The following is a 20,723-nucleotide window of genomic DNA, read 5'->3' on the forward strand; positions in this document are numbered from 1 at the left end:
TGGTAAAATTTTAGCCTTAAGCAACATTGTTTGCCATTTCAATATGCACCCTTGTGCATAATATTAGATCATTTGAACAAAATATGAGCTAGAAAGGTCGCAAATGCATAGAACTCGGTGATCATACATAAAATGTGGTATAAGTTGAGTGAAAATTTTAGTGATGCCCTTTTGCACAATATTTTTGATAGTTGGTTCATAAAATCTACTTATTTTTAGCACTTAGAAACTAGTATTTTTAATTGTAGATGTCTCCAACCAATGATAACTCTTCCCATGGATTACCCCACTATATCCAATCTAAGCCCTCCACACTCGATGGAGGGCTCGGTGGAGGTCGGCGTGACATCCTCGAGTATTGCTATAGTAACTTATGTAATTAAGCTACAATGATTCCACCCTAATGTTGCCACGTCACCGTGATTTCTATTGTTGATCTCGCGTTAGTTCAAACGGTTCAAATTTGAATTTAAAAATAAAATCAAGTGATAAAAGTTTTGGAATGTCAAAATAAAAATGTTTGGGTGTGTCGGATATTACCTAAGAGAATTTTCCTTTTGAAATTATCAATTTTAAGGGGTTTTATTGTGCTAAAATAAAATAAAACTAAAGTTGTTAAATAATAAAATAAAAACAGAAACAAATAATAAAAAGGCGGAAAGAAACCCCCTTATCCAAACTGGGCCGACCCCAGCTAGCCCACCTAACGAGGTGTATTTAACCTCCATCTAACCCTAAATCGAGCCAGAGCCTCATTCCCACTCCACCCCACGCTGCCACACCATCCACGAGTCCCACAACGCCCCTTCTCAGCCTCGTCCCATGTCCCCATCGCCCCCTCGCTCTCGCTCCCACGGTGCCACCATCGACCGCGTCGGCCCTCCCTCCCCTCGCTCACCTCACACCGTCGCCGCGACCCCCCCCCCCAACCGGAGCGCCCCTGCGTGTCTCGGGCACGCAGGTGAGGAGGGAGTTGCTGCGGCAGGGCGCGGCGCTGGACGAGATGAGGCGGTGGCTCGAGCAGCGGCGGGTGTCGACCGGCAGAAGGAGCAGATGCAGGCGCAAATCGAGCGGGTGCTGCCGCTCTCCAGGGCCCTCGCCGCCACGCACCGACAGGTGCAGGTACCTGACCATTTCTCCCTCCTCTCCACACGAGATCGATCGGAACGCGTTGGGTATTTTGGTTGGCTGCGTTCGGTTTGATAGCTTATCTGAAATGCACCTCAAAAAAATAGGTGGGGGGAATCCGTTGATTCCTTCCTTCCTTGCAGGTTGCAGCAGTCCGGCGAGTGGAGAGAGGGGCGAGATGGGGTCAGTGGTGCTGACGATGCTGCGGCGGAAGCGGGAGGTCGACGCGGCCATCCGCGACACCATAGACAAGGTCCTTGTCCTCCGATTCGGCCGCGCCTCCGACGCCGCCTGCCTCCAGCTCGATGACATCGTAAGTACGTAGCACATCGTCGCCTTCCGCGGCTCGCCACGTCTCTCTCTTCTCTTCTCCCCCGTAGCTACCTTCTGATTCCACCGGTTCTGGTCAAGTCGATCCATGAATCCTCCATTTGGAGTTCCTTATTTTCTTCTGCGCCGATGTGACAGGAATTTGATAGTAGCTGTGAGCAGTTGGTTCAGTCTGATTACGTTCTTGAAGGGTCTTGTTATGCGCATTAGTTTGTCTTGCCGTTTTGGCAGGTACTGCCCTGATTAGGTGTTGATTTCTACACTGTTAATTAAGTTGTAAGGTTTATTATGGAGAAGAAATTGTTCCCGCGTGATAACATGGGCCTGATGAAGCTATGTGTTAATACCTTGTCTGAAGTCAATTTCAACTCTTTACTGTGAGATTGTAGCGACGTAGTCATTGCCTTTACTATTAGGAGTGATTGCACTGTTGTCTGTTCACAAATACTCAGTAGTATAATTTTCCTTGTGGGAATGAGATGACAAGCCTGGTTTCTATATCCTGTAGTTCTCAAAACAACTAAGGGCTAATGCAATTACAAACTTGGTCACCTTGCGCAGGGTAGGGTTAAGAGGCAGAAGCTGATATTCAAATGATTTAACCTTAAACTGGATTACTGGGTACTCTATATTCTAAGCAGAATCTGCCAATCATGGTAAAAACTAGACTGTTAATACACATGTCTTACAGTGACGTGACATGAACAAAAGAGGAGCAAAGGAAAATAATGTTTGGACAACTCTAGGTGATCCTGCCTTAACTCGTGGTGGCTTCCACCTCCTTCATTTGATAGGATTGTTTGTAAATAATTGAACTTATTGTTGGCGAGCTTTTCATTCACGTCCTTTTCTGCATCAAATTTTATGAATTCTGTAATGTGTATGCTATTTAATTTATTTTATCCTGTTCTTGTTGTTTCAACATCTTGCAAATTCTTCTTGGGACATATCCAAATTTGCAACGGTAGCATTGGTTCACATGGATTCTGAGGAGATTCAAGTGTATGTTGACTATTTTGATATCACGTTGAGCCCGAGGTTCTGCCTGAAACAACATTATATGTGATATGACATGTTAATTTTTTAGTTCACTCTTTTGCATAAATGGTAGCTTATCTCTGCTTCCTTTTATGCATTGGAGCTATACACGAAAGGTGCTATTGTTTGTTAACTGACTCTTGTTTGTACACTGAAAACTGCTCGTTGCCTTGGTTGAAAAACTGCTACTGCTTGTTAATTGACTGGAAAACTGCTATTGTTTGAACATAGTCTGCAGCTTTAATATCTCATTAGTAAAAAAGCTTCCACTCTCCGTTGTTTGTACAGTGGTAAACTGCTTGTTCACTTACTACAAAAATGGTAATCACTAGCAATCGTACAAAGTGATGTTGTTTGTACTTTTTTTGTTGTTCATATTGATAACTGTCTGGAAAAATGCTATTTGTATTTTCTAATGATTGAAAACAGGTTGAAAAAATTGAACTTTGCACCTGATAAATAATTAACTTTTACATAGTTAGTCCTATTGAATAAGAAAAGGAGGAACCAGGGGTTGGTTATGCATGTCAATTTACAATTCTAGTTACCAGTGTAGTATGTGTAGTGGGGACTAGTGGAATTCAAACAATGTCGTAAGGGCTCTGGGAAAGAACTTTAGTCACCTAGCCTCTGAGCATGACCAAGGTGAACAGAAAGAGTGAACTATACAACTCCATTTCTGGTAAATGACAAGCAGATATGGCTATATCATTTCACCAGATTTTCTCTGAATGTTAAGGAATAACACTGGAAGAGTTGTATTCCGAAGCTAGTAGTTTGTTGTTCTCATGCAATGAATCTCTAAAGTGAAAATCCAAAATCCAACACATCAGTTTATTTAGTCTCATAGTTCTAAATCTCACAGTTATTGACTATTATATTATGCACTCACAATTCTTAATGTTTTGCCCCTCGTGGGATTGTAACGAATTGATCATGTTTACTGTTACTGTATTTTACTGCTATTTTCAGTTAATTGCTTATTTTCAGAAAACTTCCTAAGAGTGTGCTTCTGAATTACATTTGTAGGAGAAGGACCATGCCTAGATAAGCACAAATATGCGTCTGCCTCGGGATGGGGCTGGTGCACCTTGGGCTGGGGCTAGTGTTGTGCTGGATCAGCACCGTCAGGGCTGGGGCTGGGTTGGATCAGCTCCGCTTGGGAGAAGTTGCAGCAGTGCATGAGCGACAAGGAGAAGGCCTGGGTGCTGATGTGCCATTTTATTGTGTAGATGTGTCATTGTTCTATTGTGCAAATCTGTTTGTTCTTGTTATATTCCTGTGTAAAGAAATGTATTCAAGAGATGATTTATTGTGTTATGTAAACCTGGGAGGTGTATTATGTGATGTTATATGATGGACGATTTTAATATGACTTGTAGTTTTCTTGATTTGAATATGAAATATTGTTGGATTTAATACTGGATAAATAATTGGGCTGAAAAGGCCCAACAAATAAAATGAAACCAAAAATAAAAAAAGGCTAAAACTGAACTGGACCAAACGTATTTGGGCACAAAAAGGCCAGGGCCCAACTTATAATGACAATTTTTTTTTCGAAAATAATACTTGAACTGGCTGTAAATAGGCTAAGGCCCCAAAAAAGCCCAATAAGAAGAAGCCCAAAAAGATAAAACCAGTCCATGTGATTAATTGAAATGGGTTGGGCTGATTTCAACCATGATGTTTTGATTTCGTCATAATTTTGCCACGTAGAACTGCCACGTAGGACTGGTTTGATTGCCAACGATGATTTAGGATCATCGTAAAGGTTACGACAATACAGGAATCGTCGTAAAAGTTACGACGATTTCGATCAAAACGTCGCTGCTAATCATTTGTGACGCTCCGTTTTTGACGCTTGGTTTTTCGTCGTGAGATCGTCATAAATTATAAACCGTGACGATGTAGCGAAAAAAAATTGATGTCGTGTATTAGCATATTCCTTGTAGTGTATGTAAGTTATGGTGGCAACAGAAATAATGGTGGCAAAGCAACGGAAGTAAATCAGCAAAAGCAAAGCAACTTGTAACCAACAGGATTAAAACACTGTAGGCTAGGGAGATGGATGGTTGGTCATGGATGAGAGATATCATGTATTTAATTTGGAGAAAGGGACACAGAAAAGTAATGATCATCTAGGCAAATATCAAACATTAGGCATGTATCCCAAGGTAGTCATGCGTGCTTGCAATAAGAACTTGCACAACATCTTTTGTCCTACCATCCCGCTACCAACGGGGCCAAAAGGAACTTATGGAGATTAAGGTGCTCCTATAAAAGAGCACCGAAACAAAGCATTAACAACCAATGAATACATGGAATCCTAAAATTATAGTCTATCCCCTTTGGTGTCCCAAGCTGTCACCATTGGATCGTCGATTCCCGACTATAATAGGTGCATACAACTCATAGATAGGATCTAGAACACAAATATATTCATGAAAACATAATGGTTCAGATCTGAAATCACGGCACTCGGGCCCAAAGTGACAATCATTAAGAGCAATAAGTAGTAGCAAAGATGATAAACACCATAGTACACGATAGGCAACATGCCCCCAACAATCTGATGAACTATTACATGATCTAACTCATCCAATCCCTACCATCCCCTTCACCTATAGCAGGGAATTACTCACACATGAAAGGGGAAGTCATGGAAGGGTGAAGGATTGGCGATGGTGATGATGATGGCGACGATTTCCCCTCTCCGGATGCCAAGGCAGCGTCCAGATTAGGTCACCCGGAGAAGAACCGAGGGTGGCGACGGCTCCGCGTCGAGAAATGGCAAAACGACTTCTCTTCTGGAATTTCTCTGTCTCGGGTAATAATAGGAGCCAAGGTAAGGCACCAAATAAGGTGGGCCCCACCCAGGCGGCCTGCTTGCACAGCTAGGGGGCAGGCTGCGCCACCAGGTCGCCTGGAGGCCTGATGACCCCCGGTGGTCAATCTTCTGGTCAAGGGTTCCTCCCGGTGTGTGTATTTTCTCTATTTTTATTGGAATTTTCCGGGACACCTAAAAACCCATTTTCCTGCACACAAGAAAACCATACAGGCAGGTCTGCTGAAAACAGCGTCAGCCCGGGTTAGTTTCGTTCAAATCATGCAAGAATGAGGCCAAAACAATAGCAAAAGTGTTTGGAGAAGTCGATACGTTCGAGATGTATCAACTCCCCCAAGCTTAGTATATTGCTTGTCCTCAAGAAATTCAGTTCAACGAACTGGACGCGATAAAGAAAACTTTGACAAACTCTTTTGCTTCATTAGATGTATATAAACATGTACTACGAACAAGTCCAACAAGTATTGGAGCAATTCTACAAAGACAATGCACGAAGCAATCCCTCGATCATGTGAAGAGTTTGAAACAACTAAGAATGAATAATATGCAACTGAAAATCATGACGAGATCACAATGCACATGAATTGGACATACTAGAGTGGTATTGCGCTAACCCTCATGAGTGAAGCAAAACATAAATGCAGACGCTCCTTCGGAGTCTTAAAGGAGACTAGAAATAGATATTTCAGAATGAGTAATATCACAATCATCCAGAAGACAATGTGGTACTTTGGGAAAATTCACATTACACTCAGAATGACAATTATGCTCTCAATAGTTGGTGCTTTGAAGAAAGAAGGTCAAGACTCTCGAACCATGGCTTTTGATGGCAAGGTTGAAAACTCGTGGCTGGAAGCAAAGACTAAACAAGTACCAGAGCTCGCGGTTTTGAAAACATAGATAAAATGCTTTTAGGAGTGTAACTTTCCGGTCAATGGTAGACGGTAAAGGTTCTCAATATCTTCCATACCAACCATATTAATGGTGGTTCCCATGCTTTTTATGCTTACACTCCCCCTCCACCTAGTCTTACACAAACCATGGCTAGCCGCATTCACGGGTGCCCTCCATACAATCTCAAGCCAAGGGGGAGTGTAAGTTTATTTTTTTATAAACCAATTAGAACTATGCATTCTTGAAACCAACCTTTGTCTCATAAATTTGACTAGAATAAACTTTGTCAAGGAGTAAAATATTTTTAGCATGGAAGATACTGATTGCCCCTAACGCTCCATGAGCTTGTATGGGTACAAAAAGAGAAGTGCATTTGAATAGTTTTGAGATGGTACAAGAAAGTATTTGTTAGGATGGCTGGTAAATACCATATATAGGAAGGTATGGTGGATTCATATGGCGCAAATGGTTTCAAGGAATTTGGATGTACAAGCAGTCAGTCCGCTTAGTACAGGCGAAGGCTAGCACAAGACAGGGAAGCGACCAACTAGAGAGCAATAACGGTCATAATCATGCAGAGTGACAAAGCAACATTGAATCGGGCGTGAAAGTGATATAACTATTCTGAAATAAACAGATCATCAAGGCTTGATAGACTTCTAGTCATAAACATGTTTAAGCATGTGCGAAGTCAATCCAAAAACTCTCCGAAGGGAAATACCACTTCAATATGCCAAACCATGAACAATGCAATGCATGCAAATCATTTCAATAACACATTATGCACTCCAGCTATTTGAGACAAGTCACAAAGAAAGCATGAACAACTGGGAAAGCATTGTAAACATAGCACTATGTCGCTACAAGTTGGTCTATGATCATAAGTACAAGCATATGTACAAAAGTAGAAACAAATAGAGTTCATACCGGCTTTCCCTATTGCATCCCTTTCGTCGATCTTCATCATTATTGCATCGTCACTTGCACGATCGAACGTAGAAAGATATGATCATGTGCAATTGCAACCATGGACGTGAGCTGAACTTTGCAAACAAGGAAATCTTTTTGGGTTTTCCAACGGTTAAATGGAAGTAAAATAAAAGAGAAATCTTTTTTTTGTTTTTGCAAAGAAAGAACAAAGAAGAACATGCAGAAACAACGAAAGAATTAAAAAGGAAACCATGGATGATACAATGAAAGGGGAGAAGGGTATGTACTCCCCCAAGCTTAGGCTTTTGGCCTAAGTTGGGCTTGGCTACTGTGGGCTCTAGGAGCTCCCTCCGGCTCCGGAGTGGTACTGGTAGCTCCAAGAATCGTACAGGGCCTCGGGCGCGTAGACTGATGTCCTTCTGTCCTCCCAAGAAGAAGGCTCCTCTTCCTCGGGAACAACCCCTCCATGGGGTTCTGGAACTGCTGCTGGATCACGAACTCGTCTAGCTCAATCGAAGTGAAGAACCATCAGGTTCCTGCTGGTATAATCAAACAAAAGTGTTGCGGGTAGACGGATATCGCGAGTAGAAAACTCGCCAAACCTCATAATATAAATAAGGTTACCAAACTCGGAAGTTCTAGTAACAAACTCATGCCTTTTGATAGCGGTAAGATCAAAGCTTATGAATGGAAAAGGCGCATCATCCATGCATACAGTGCGCTTGAGATGCTCGAGGATGAGTGTGGCATAAATGCCACCAAAGTGAGGCCATTTGCCGCTGTTAGCAACGAGGCAACGAGAAATTAAAGCAACAATATTATACGTGTTATCTCCTAAGAGGGCGGCTGCCAAGATAGCAATATCCGGAGCCGAAATGTTGCTCGTGTTTTCACGAGCTAACACCCCTCGAGCAATATAGTATGCGAAATACCTGATGTGGGGAAATAAGATGCTGGAAATCTTCCCGTGGTGAATGTCTTGCGGATCCTTGCTGCAAAGGGAGGCGAATAGGAATTTCAGCTCGTAGGGCTGAACTTTCATTCTGGTCGTCTTCCCGACATTCCGCACACCTATAACGTCACAAAATTCTGCCAAAGACATGGTAAAGACATCCTCATATATTCTGAATTCAATCATGGAAGATTTATCATTATATCTAAACCAGTTGACAAAATAATAGGTGAGTGTTCGGTAATATGGCACACGTCATGTTACGAGACGTGTCAAACCTGCACCTGCACAGAGGTTATCAAACTCATCCTCAATATCTGTCGCCGCAAGGAATTCTGAACACGGGTATATCATGGCACGTGTCGTGTCCATCTCGTGGAGCAACTCCGGTGGCAGGTTATCATCATTGTAACTTGTCCTCACAGTAGAGGGTGAAGCTGCATCTCTAGTTAGTCTATTGGTAGGCTCGGGTCTCTTCTTCCCAAGCCATCCTTTTGCTTTTCCAGACAAACTCATTTATGAAATTTCTGGTACATCACAAAAATGAAGGTTTAAGCAAAATGAGTTGGGGCAAACTATTCTACTCCCTTCCCCAAGGCATAAACTTGCGTCAAAACTTCATAAATAAATTTCTAAACATGCATGCAAGCTCATATGAACAGCACCAAGAACTCCTAAATACTCACAAATAAGACTACCAATCAAAATTCTAATTGGAGGGGTGGAGGAGTCACATACGAAGGATCAAATGCTCAAATTCTCAATGCAAATGATGGATGTAGAGAGAGATCGAAATTTGCCACCAAGAACAGCAAGAACTCGAGATCCGGGAGAAAAAACGGGATTTTTGGAATGAAAGAGAGAGAGAAGGGAAAAAGAAATACCTAGAAAGGGGACCAGGTGGGCCCAGGCACCCTATGGGCGCGACCAGGGGCCAGGTCGCGCCACCTGGCCGCTTGGACCAGGGTTGGCCTCCCCTGGTCAGCCCAAGGTGCCCCTGTGTCTCTTTTTTGATGGAAATTTTTATCATAATTTTTCTGGATTTTTCCTGATAACTTCACTTTTGAAAAAAAATCGAAGTACCGAAAGGTGCAAAACTTCTGGAAAGCTCGAAGCAATGGTTAAACATATGAACCTTCAAAAACATAAAACTTTGTTACAGCAAGGAGGATGAAAGATAAAGGAAATGAAAACATGAAAAGCTTCTCTTTTTACTCATATAAAACATGTTTGTTAGCAAGGTTGATCAAGTCTTACTACCAAACAGGTGATATATCGAGCAAAAAGTTTCACTTCATATAAAGCAATCATAGTACCTTTATTTTAATAGATATTGTCCCCACCATAATGGTTTTGTATTTGTGGTGCACATGTATAGTAAAATCCCACTCTCCAACCTTCACGGTCTCAATATTCTCAATAGAATTAAGGCCATGCCTTTTATCAATCTTCTTCGGAAAATATACCGTGTGCTCTATCTCATTAGCATTGAAAGTCACCTTTCCTTTATTGAAATAAATAATAGCACCTGTGGTGTTAAAAAAGGTCTACCAATAATAATAGACATACTCCCATCCTCGAGCATGTCAAGCACAACATAGTCAGTAAGGATCAAGCAATTAGAAACTTCAACAGGAACATCCTCACAAATACCAACAGGAACGACTGTTAAATTATGAGCCATTTGAAAGAGAGAAAGGGATTAGTTTATCTAGACAAAGCCTTTTGTAAAGAGAGAAAGGCATAACACTCACTTGTGCACAAGGATCACATAAAGCAAATCTCACATAATTATTAGTTATGGAGCAAGGAATGGTGGGTATACCTGGTGTCATGGTTTTTTCATGGCATATGTCCTCGTGAGAGAACTTAGGTGTGCGGCCATCGCAGCTATGTGGCGGCTTGAGAGGGGTTGGTTGGAATCGAGAGACGTGAATTTACCCAGGTTCGGCCCCTCCGATGGAGGTAAAAGCCTACGTCCTGCTTGTGCTTCATTGATTAAGGTGATGATCTTGATTACAAGGGTGCGGAATCGCTACCTCTAATGTCGAGGGTGTCTAATCTTTTTATCTCTAATGACTTGAACTTATGAATCTTGTCCCTCTTGGGGCGCCTTACCCCTCCTTATATAGGTGGAAGAGGTAGGTTTACATGTCGAGTCCTACTAGGAGTAGGAATAGGACTAGTCTCTCTTGAATCCTAATTCGGGTCTTGTTTCCTTCTTGTGGGAGTCTTTCCTCTTCTTGGGCCTTCTCTTGTGAGCCGGCCCTCTTGGCCTCTCTAGGAGCCGCCTTATTCCAGGGTGCACGCCGGGCCTTGGGCCTTTTTCGTTTGTGTGAGTCGCCTGCCGGGTCATGTATGAACCGCCCTCCAGGTCACTAATGAGTCGGCAGTGAGTCGCCAAGTCCCAAATGGGTCATGCTTCAAGTCGGGTTACACCGCGGGGTATATCTCCGACACCTAGATCACCAAGCTTCTCACGAATCATACCACTGAAAGAGTAATTAGCAAACATAGTAGATATTGCCTCATTAGGAACTTTTCTTTTATTAGTAACAATACATGTCATATACCTTGAGTATGGAGGCAACTTAATAGCATCAGTCGAAGGAATTTGAAGAAAAAGAGGTTTCATCCATTCACAAAATTTATCGTAATGCTCTTCTTCTTTGGTTTTGAAAGACTTGCCTCGGAAGGGCATTGATTTCTGTATCCATGGTTCTCTTTCCTTCCCATGTCTTCTTGCAACAAAATCTTCTCTAGTATATCTCTTGCGCTTGTCGGGTGCTTCTTCTTCTTGTACTTCAAGAGGATCATTCTTCTCATTATCTTTAGCAGGTTCAACACCATCTTCAGTTTCAGCATCGGAAGTAGATATAGTATTAGTATCAACAATAGGTTCTACATTAATTATGGGATCATTGGAGTTGTCAGCTTCCATGTGTTTCTTCTTCTTCTTCTTCGGGGAGTTGACAACGTCTTCTTCCTGCAATTGAGAATCTTGCTCAATCCTCTTTGGATGCCCCGCCAGATAGAGGGGATCCTGGGTGTGTGTACCACCTCGGGTCTTTATACCATACGCGTGTGTATCAACTTATTTGGCATTGTTAGCAAGTAAATATTTTTGCACATTAGAAACTTGTTCAAGCTGAGTTCGAACCATATGAAAATGCTTAACAAGACCATTAACATCATTAAAAGTTCTACTTAAAAGATCAAGCAAAATTTTGATAGCAAGGGAATTATCATGCAATTGGCTTTGAATCCTCTCGTTAAAGTGACTTTGCTTGATAATGAAATTATCAAGCTCATCAAAACATTGATCAGGGGGCTTACCATGAGGCATGTCACTTGCATTGGATTCTAAAAGAGAGTGTACCTCTACCATAGGTGGGTGAGTGGTAGGCTCACATAGTTTCTCAATAGGAGGTAGATTCTTCACATCTTCATCTTTAATACATCTATCTTTAATAGACTTCTTGGCTTCTTGTATAACTTCGGGGCTCAAGAAAAGCATACCCCTCTTCTTTGGTGGTGGAGGTGGTTCGGGAACGGACCAATCATCATGATTCTTAGCTATCGTGCCCATTAGTTCTTCAGCATTGTCCGGTGTTGTTTCCCCAAAAATACAACTAGCACAACTATCCAGACAGGTTCTAGATTCATCGGTTAGACCAGCATAAAATATATCAAGCAACTCATTCTTAGGGATTCCATGTCCCGGTATAGCCTTGAGTAAAGTGCAATACCTCCTGCAAGGTTTAGGGAGGTGCTCATCCTGCAACTGTTTAAAGTTATATATTCTTTGTAAGGTAGCATGTTGCTTATGAGTAGGAAAATATTTAGCAACAAAAGATTGAGCTAAATCTTGAGGACTCTTAATGGAACCACGTGGTAGTGCATCATACTATGCTTTATCATCTCCCTTCAAAGAGAAAGGAAGTAGCTTAGTAACATAATAATTTCTCTTCTTGTCCTCTGTAGTGAATAATCCACCCAACTCAGTGAGTGTGGTAAGGTGTGCAATAGCGTCTTCATTTTGTCTACCATAAAAGGGGTCAGCTTCAACTGTGGATATAAGTGAAAGATCGACAGAGAAATCAAAATCAGCATCCTCAATGCAAACAGGAGATGAAGCAAATTCAGGATCAAGAGTAAATTTGTTCTTCATAGAATGCTTTTCAAGCAGCTTCTTAATAGAAGGAGGGTCAGAGTCAGCACACTCTGTAAGCTCCCTGCATAAGTCATCATCAAACTCAATATAATCATCATCAAGAATTCTTTCCCAGAGACCACTCAAGTCTGGGTAGCCAAAGGATCTACCAATGGGGTATCGTGTAACAGGAATTTCAATTGCCAGACTGCTTCGCAGCCTTAGCAATCTGATACTTAATAAAATAACCAATTAAACCAGTCTCATCGAGAGTAGTAGAAGCATCATCAAAAGTATAAGACATAGTGACGGACTTGGTAGAAGCAGCATGTGGTGGTGGTGAAGCAAACTTACTCATAACGGAAGGTGAATCAAGTGTAGCACTAGTGCTAAGAACAGTACATTTTCTTGTATTGGATGGTAAAATCGGAACCATGGGGTCTCCTTTCTTACCCATAGCGGATAAATCGCAGCAAGCCAAATAACTCCAATTAGACTTGTAAATAAAGCTATACTCCCCGGCAACGGCTCCAGAAAATAGTCTTGATAACCCACAAGTGTAGGGGATCGCAACAATCTTTGGAGATAAGATAACCCAATTTATTGATTCGACACAAGGGGAGCCAAATAATATTTATAAGCTTTAACAGTTGAGTTGTCAATTCAATCGCACCTGAAAGATACATGCTTGGCAACGAAATATTAGTAGAAACGGTGATATGGAAGAGATGGTGGCAACGGAAATAATGGTGGCAAAGCAACGAAAGTAAATCAGCAAAAGCAAATCAACTTGTAACCAGCATGATTAAAACACTGTAGGCTAGGGAGATCGATGGTTGGTAATGGATGAGATATCATGTATTTAACTTGGGGAAAGGCACATAGAAAAGTAATGATGATCTAGGCAAATATCAAACATTAGGCATGTATCCCAAGGTAGTCGTGCGTGTTTCCAATAAGAACTTGCACAACATCGTTTGTTCTACCATCCCGCTACCAACGGGACCAAAAGAAACTTATGGAGATTAAGGTGCTCCTGTCAAAGAGCACCGGAACAAAGCATTAACAATCAATGGATACATGGAATCCTCATATTATAGTCTATCCCCTTTGGTGTCCCAAGCTGTCACTATTGGGATCGCCGGTTCCGGACTATAATAGGTGCATACAACTCATAGATAGGATCTAGACCACAAATATATTCATGAAGACATAATGGGTTCAGATCTGAAATCATGGCACTCGGGCCCAAAGTGAAATGCATTAAGAGCAATAAGTAGTAGCAAAGATGATAAACACCATAGTAGATGGTAGGCAACATGCCCCCAACAATTTGACGAACTATTACATGATCTAACTCATCCCATCCCTACCACCCCCTTCACCTACAGCAGGGAATTACTTACGCATGAAAGGGGAAGTCTTGTAAGGGTGATGGAGTGGCGATGGTGATGACGATGGCAACGATTTCCCCTGTCCGGAGGCCAAGGTAGCCTCCAGATTAGCTCTCCCGTAGAAGAACCAAGGGTGGCGGGGGCTCCGCGTTGGGAACTGGCAAAACGATTTCTATTCTAGAATTTCTCCGTCTCGGGTAAAAATAGGAGCCAAGGTAGGGAACCATAGGGCATGGGCCCCACCCAAGCGGCCTCCTTGCGCGGCCAGGGGGCAGGCCGCGCCACCAGGTCGCCTGGAGGCCTGGTGACCCCCTCCGGCCCATTTTTTGGTCAAGGGTTCCTCCTGGTGCATGTATTTTCTCTATTTTTTATTGTAATTTTCTAGGACACATAAAAATCCATTTTCCTACACACAAGAAAACCATACAGGCAGCTCTACTGAAAACACCGTCAGTCTAGGTTCGTTTCGTTCAAATCATGCAAGAATTAGGCCAAAACAATAGCAAAAGCGTTTGGAAAAGTCGATACGTTTGAGACGTATCAGGTACATGCCAATTTCTTGGGAGATCTATTGTATCTTGGTCCCCCAAAAAACAAAACTCAATATCTCTATCAACCGACGAGGCAGAATACATTGTCACCGGATCATGTCGTGCGTAATTGCTATGGATGATGCAAACTCTTAAGGATTATGGCATACATGTGAAACATGTTCCATTGTTGTGTGATAATGGAAGTCCTATTAAGATTGCTCATAATCCGGTGAAACATTCTTGAACAAAACATATCCAAGTTCGCATCATTTCATTCGTGATCATGTTGGCAAAGGAGATATTAATTTCAAGCATAGTCATATCGACAAACAATTGGCCAATATCTTTACCAAGCGACTTGATGAGAAAGTGTTTTGTCAGTTGAGGAGTGAGTTGAATATCATTGAAGTTTAGTGGAACTGATATTAACCTGGTTTGAATGAATCCTTAACCGTGGTGGTAATGTAACCTCGTATTTTATCATTTGCACGAATATCCTAGAATAATGCCATTGTCCTAGAAATGAAATCCCTACTCGTGGTTTGTAGTGCAATCTGGAAAATATATGCTTGAGAAATCCATAAGTGTTGTAGTTTACTACAAAGCACATGTTGAGGGAATCCAAGAGTCGATCGATTAGATGACCCGGCATTATAAGTGATGGGCCATCTCGACAATATGTAATATACGAGCTCAACAGTATGTGAGAAACTGGCTTTCTGAGAATATTTATTTCTCTTGAGCTGATTTGAAAAGGCCCCAATCATTTAACACTGGTTATGATAAACCATGATGAAAATCCGGCCAGTTTTGTCTCTCAAAGACTTTATTTGCTCTTGCAAAAATTTATGTTGTAAACTGATTTGAAGACCGACAAGATATGTATGTATGATGCATATGATGCAATGCACAATGATGTATGATTGAACTAGTCATAATATGACTGCAACTTCTGTGACCCTGTCATTCACGATGAGCCGGTAAAAATAGTATTTGTACCTGAAAAGATCAAGTGATGATAATATAAAGCAATAATAATCTGGCTCAGTAAGACACGGAAAAAGATACCCACTTTCGAGGAAAGTCTTGCTTTAGTGAAGCGGGTATGATAACCCATGGTTTATCCTTACTTTCAGTATGCCGGCTCTCACGGGACAAGCCAATGTTTTAACCTTGCTAATTCACGGTCCACAATGGATTGAATAGTCAAGAGTACATTGAGTCACCTGATCGAAGTCGCATCAAAGATACCGGCAGGTTTAACCATTATGTGGTGTCTTTCCTGATCAAGAGGGTGAGAAAGCTAAACTTGATGAGTTGGAAGCCTCCAAGTGACCAATGATCAAAATAAAATCACAGCATAGGATTGCAGAAGACAATGCTATTACTGCTAAACAACCTGGGGACCAGTAGCCCCCAGATAAGCCGGCTTGATTGTATTGACCATGCTAATATTTGTGGCATCTTTGTCGGATCAAGAGGGTGAGAAAGCTAAACTCGACGAGTTGGAAGCCCCCAAGTGGACAATGATCATGGAAAAGCCGGCATAGGATTCGAGAAGACAATGTTATTACCGCCAAACAATCTAGCGACCAGATAAGCTGACTTGATTCCATTGATCATAACATGGTAATATGATAATCCGGTAAAAGAGGATACATGTGGGTAAGCAACGCATCATGGTTGTTGGTCATCTTTGGTAATCTTTACTTTTTTTCAATATGGTAGCAGCCCCGGGGTTCCGAGTTATCTTCCCTGTAATGACCCAAGGTTCTTGAATTTGCTGAAACAGCCAAATCTGCTGAGTCATGACCGTGTATCCCCCAAGACTTAAGTCGACTTGCGGAGGCGGCTTGAGAGTCTTCATACTTGCTTGCATGATAAGGTGGTGTAAAGTTGACAGCTGAAGGCTGCTATTTGAAACTAAAAACGATGTGGCGAGTTGATGATCTTCGTGATGCTCATTGTATATCTGTGGCTAGTGTCATGACCAAATTGAGTTCATATGACCATTGACCCATGCTTTGTTATTCTATTTTGGCCCGGCTGTCCTATTTTTTCCTGGTTCATTTTCCTTTCTTTGTCGTTGGCTTGTTAATTACCAGCTCAGCAGTGGCTGGCTCAAATTGTAGCTTCTCCAGGGAGTTTTCCTTCATGGCAAGATCTTCGGTATCTTTTGATATGTTGAAGTAGAACGCATCACTGGGATAACAGGACAAAGCGTCTATCCAGTGAGCAACCCGATGAGAGTGGAGGCTGGCGTGTTTTGGCGATGTTCAGTAAGACATGATTCTGAATGTCACTTTTTCCTTTGTTTCAATGTTTGTTGAAGGACACAGGCCTCGGGGGAGACTTGTGTGTATCTGTAATCCGGCTTGAGCGAGTAGGCAAGGCACCAGCATGTCGATGTAGACCGGAAAACAGGGGCAGCGGCTTGAGCATGACCATTAGGCGGATCGTACAGGTGTATGCGCTCCTGGCGTGTTGGTGTAGACATGGAAGTTAACCATGACATTGGAAACCATCAGGCGGCGGCTTGCATGCGTACGTTGGAAGATGTGGCATGAATGGGTGCTGGCGCATGATAATATTGGCGCGAGCTCCATATCCATAGTATTATATCACCTTTGTATTGAGCACTTGTCATGCACAGAAAAATATTGCGGACAAGGTAATTGTTCTCAAGATAAAAATTATATTGATAAAATAAAAAAGGTGTATATCACGTGGTATTTGTCATGTATGAAAATGAGAAAAATTCTAACATATTTGATATAGACCAGGCCGCAGGCATCTCCGCGATAAGTCTAGCGCCCCTTCCCTCGGTCATTTTCCTTAGGGTTAGGGTTAGTTGCCTAATGGTAGTAGGTATATTTCCTCCTTACAAATTACTAATCCTAATTAACAAATGGTTTGTAACAATATTGTAGGAATTTCATGTATAGTATAGGTTTTTCAAAGGAAAAAATTCCTATGAAGCCCTTTGGTTTATAGGAATGGATTCGTATTCCTATATAGGATAGGAATCAATACTTCACATTTCATAGGGGAAAATATTAGCCTAGCTAGACTCAGGACTCCTTTGGTTTATTTTTTCAAGAAAACACAAAAGCTTTGCGTTTCATTTCATTAAAAAGGAATGGAAGTACAATCCTCCTAGGAGGCCGAGGTTACATAGGTCATGAGCCCGATCAGTGGACCTCCGAGGATATGAGTAGGACAAACCTAAGACTGAGTGCTCCAACTTGTGCCCAACATTTAGCCTCATCTGGAATCCCATCCACTAAAATATCGACCGATGGTCACGCGTTGTCGAAGACACAATCAATCTCGTGCTTCCGAACAAAAGGAGGCATTAATGGAAACATTCCTATCCTATGCATCAACTGACATGACTTTCTCTGCAGGAATAATTAGTTTTTCATATGTGTGTGGCAACACACTCGTAATTCATTTTTACTTAATTTTTCTCATGTTTATGTGTTTGGTAGCACACTTGTAATTCGTTTTTACTTAATTTGTCTCATGTTTATGTGTTTGGTAGCATGGCGGACTCTAGTTAGTTTGGATAGGCTTATGTGACCATTGGTTGGGGGTATGGCTCAGATAAAGGCGACATGAGCACCAACTAGGTAATTACAGTTACAAAAAACATGTATGAGCTAGCATTGCAAATATCCATATATCTAACCATTAATTAAGTGTTGATGATTTGAAACCCTTGCCACGCATACGTACGAGCTAGTCCGCCTTCGCCAGCACCCGTTGTGCAGGAGACACGTGACATGGGCGTGCTCAATCACGAGATGGTTGCATCACGCCAGTTGATACATCTTCAACATATCGATAATTTATGAAGTATTCATGCCATGTTTGCCTATGTTTACAATACTTTTATATGTGTTTTCTGTCCTTTATGGATTTATTTGGAACTAACCCTGACTGATGCTATTTTCAGCACAACTACTGTGGTGTTGTTTTTTGTGCAGAAATAAAAGTTCTTGGAATTGGACGAAACTTTTTGGCGATTTTTTGGAGGAAACGAGAAGTACTATAGCACAGAACCACCAGAGGGGCCCCCCGGGTGCCCACTAGAGACGAGGGCACCAGTCCCCATCTGGTGGGCAGATGTCTAGTGGGCACCTCATGGCCTATCTTGGCGTGATTCCAACTACCAAAAATCCTATAAATATAGAAACCTCCATAATTATCCTAGATCATAAGTTCCTCCGCCGCAGCTCTCTGTATCGACGAAAAACCAATCTAGAGAGAAAACAATAGCGAAAACAGGAGAGAAACAAAGAGAGGGATGCAATTCCGAAGGGGCTCTCGCCCCTTCGGGAGCCATGGAGGCCAAGGACCAGAGGTTAGAACCTCTCTCCATCTTGGGAAAGTTCATGGAGGAGGAGGCCTAAGGAGAGAGACTCTCTCCCACTCTCTTCCGGCGGTGCCAGAGTGCCGCCGGGGGAACCATCGCGGCGGTGAACGTCTTCATCAACATCAATGTATTCATAGTCTTCCTCCTATATTTCAGCCGTACACTCTCCCGCAACCTGCTACAATCACCTAATTTAACATAGTGTTTCATGCCACATAGTATTAATCAATGATTGATTGCTATCCTATGATGTTTGAGTAGATCGATGTTGTCCTTTGGGTTGGTTTATGATCTCGATCGGTTTGAGTGTATGGTTTATTTTGGTGCTATCCTAAGGTTCTTTCCATGAGGCACACACATGAAAGATCCACACTGGAGGGTGTTGCAATATGTTAATGAATCTCTTATAGTGGGTGGCGAGAGTGACAAAAACTTACACCCGAGTAAGAGAGTTGTGCGCGCATGGGAGTAAAGATGACTTGATACTTAAGGCTATGGTTGGGTTTTACCTTCATGATTTGTAGTAGTTGATGATGCTTGCTAGAGGTCCAATCGTAAGTTCATATAATCCAAGTATATAAAGTATGTTTTCTCATGCCTCTCCCTCATATTAAATTGCAAGAATGATTACCGATCTTGTCATCAATTGCCTAGGAAGATTCCGCACACCATACCATCATTATTCCATAGTCGCTATTTGTAATATGCTATAATATATTCTAACTCTATATAATACATCAACTTTTTCATATTTTAGTTATTCAAATCATGCAAAGCTATCCTATTTATTCCCACAACACAATTCTAATTCTCGTTACTAGATAGAAGCAAACACTTTATGTACATAGAGTTGTATCGGTGGAAGATAGGACTTGAGAGAATATTGACCTTACCTTTAGCTCCTTGTGGGTTCGACACTCCATACTTAGCACTTCCATCTTTGGAAAGTGCTACGATGATTCCATGCACTTGGGTAATATCAAGCTCCATTCTAGCGCCGTTGTCGGAGAGCAATAGCGTGGTGTTAATATTTTCGTGTATGCTTCTTTGCTACTATCACTAAGTAGATATTGTTTTTGTTTTGTTTCTGTTTTCTTACATTATTTATTTATTTGTGGGGGAAACAAACAAAAAAATTGAAAAATGAAAAACACAAAAAAAATTACTTGCCTTTTATGAGAGAAGCGATTATGCATTGAAGAAGTGAGGGTCGACCTTGAACACTTGTGTTCATGCTCATGGAAACAATATAAAATATTTCATGGCAGTTTCTCATAAAAATAATTATCTCCATGTAAATTCCATTGCACCATAAATATAATGTTCATGATGCTCATTTGCATATTTCTTCTACAATATTTATGTGAGCATCAATGAAATCATCATGTCTAGCAAAAAGGCATTAAAGAAAATTGCTTGTTGGGAGACAACCAAACACTTTTACTTTTTGTTCTTATGTGTTCACATTATTAAGCTACTGTATTAATCAATTTTTGTGTCCTTTATATTAATAAAGTTCCATGTAAAGCCTTCGGGATAGTGTGGATACTTGTTTGTTTCATTATGTGCAAAAACAGAAAGTTTTGCGTTGAGTAAATGAATTATGTGATCTTACTCGAGCGTCAACTGATTCTAAACTTTTACACAACATTGCTATGCAAATTATCTGTGTTGTCCTAGTTTTTCATAAATTTTAGAGTCAGGGAAGTATGGTTTTATTGCAGATCTCCACAGGCTTTTGTGTTTTTGACAGATTCTATTTTGCATGCATAATTTTCTTGTTTTATTGTTTCCATAACTTATATTGACTGATATAAATTATTGGAATGATAGAATATAGTACTTATTATTTAAGAACAATTACAAATCTTGTCTTGACAATACCTAAGTGAATGATCTATATTTATCATACTAACCCGTCTCACGAAGTTCCGTTAAGTTTTCTGTGATTGAAGTTATCAAGATTTGGGTGAGATACCAATATGAGGAGAATAAGGAGCAGCAAGAACCTAAGCGTGGGGATGCCCAAGGCACCCCAAGTTGATATCAAGGAAGACTCAAGCGTATAAACTTGGGGATGCCCCGATAGGCATCCCCTCTTTCATCTCCAACATTATCGGTATATCTTACTTAGAGCTATATTTGTAT

The sequence above is a fragment of the Hordeum vulgare genome, chromosome 4H (assembly GCF_904849725.1).
Source record: "Hordeum vulgare subsp. vulgare chromosome 4H, MorexV3_pseudomolecules_assembly, whole genome shotgun sequence".
Classification (NCBI taxonomy): Eukaryota; Viridiplantae; Streptophyta; class Magnoliopsida; order Poales; family Poaceae; genus Hordeum; species Hordeum vulgare.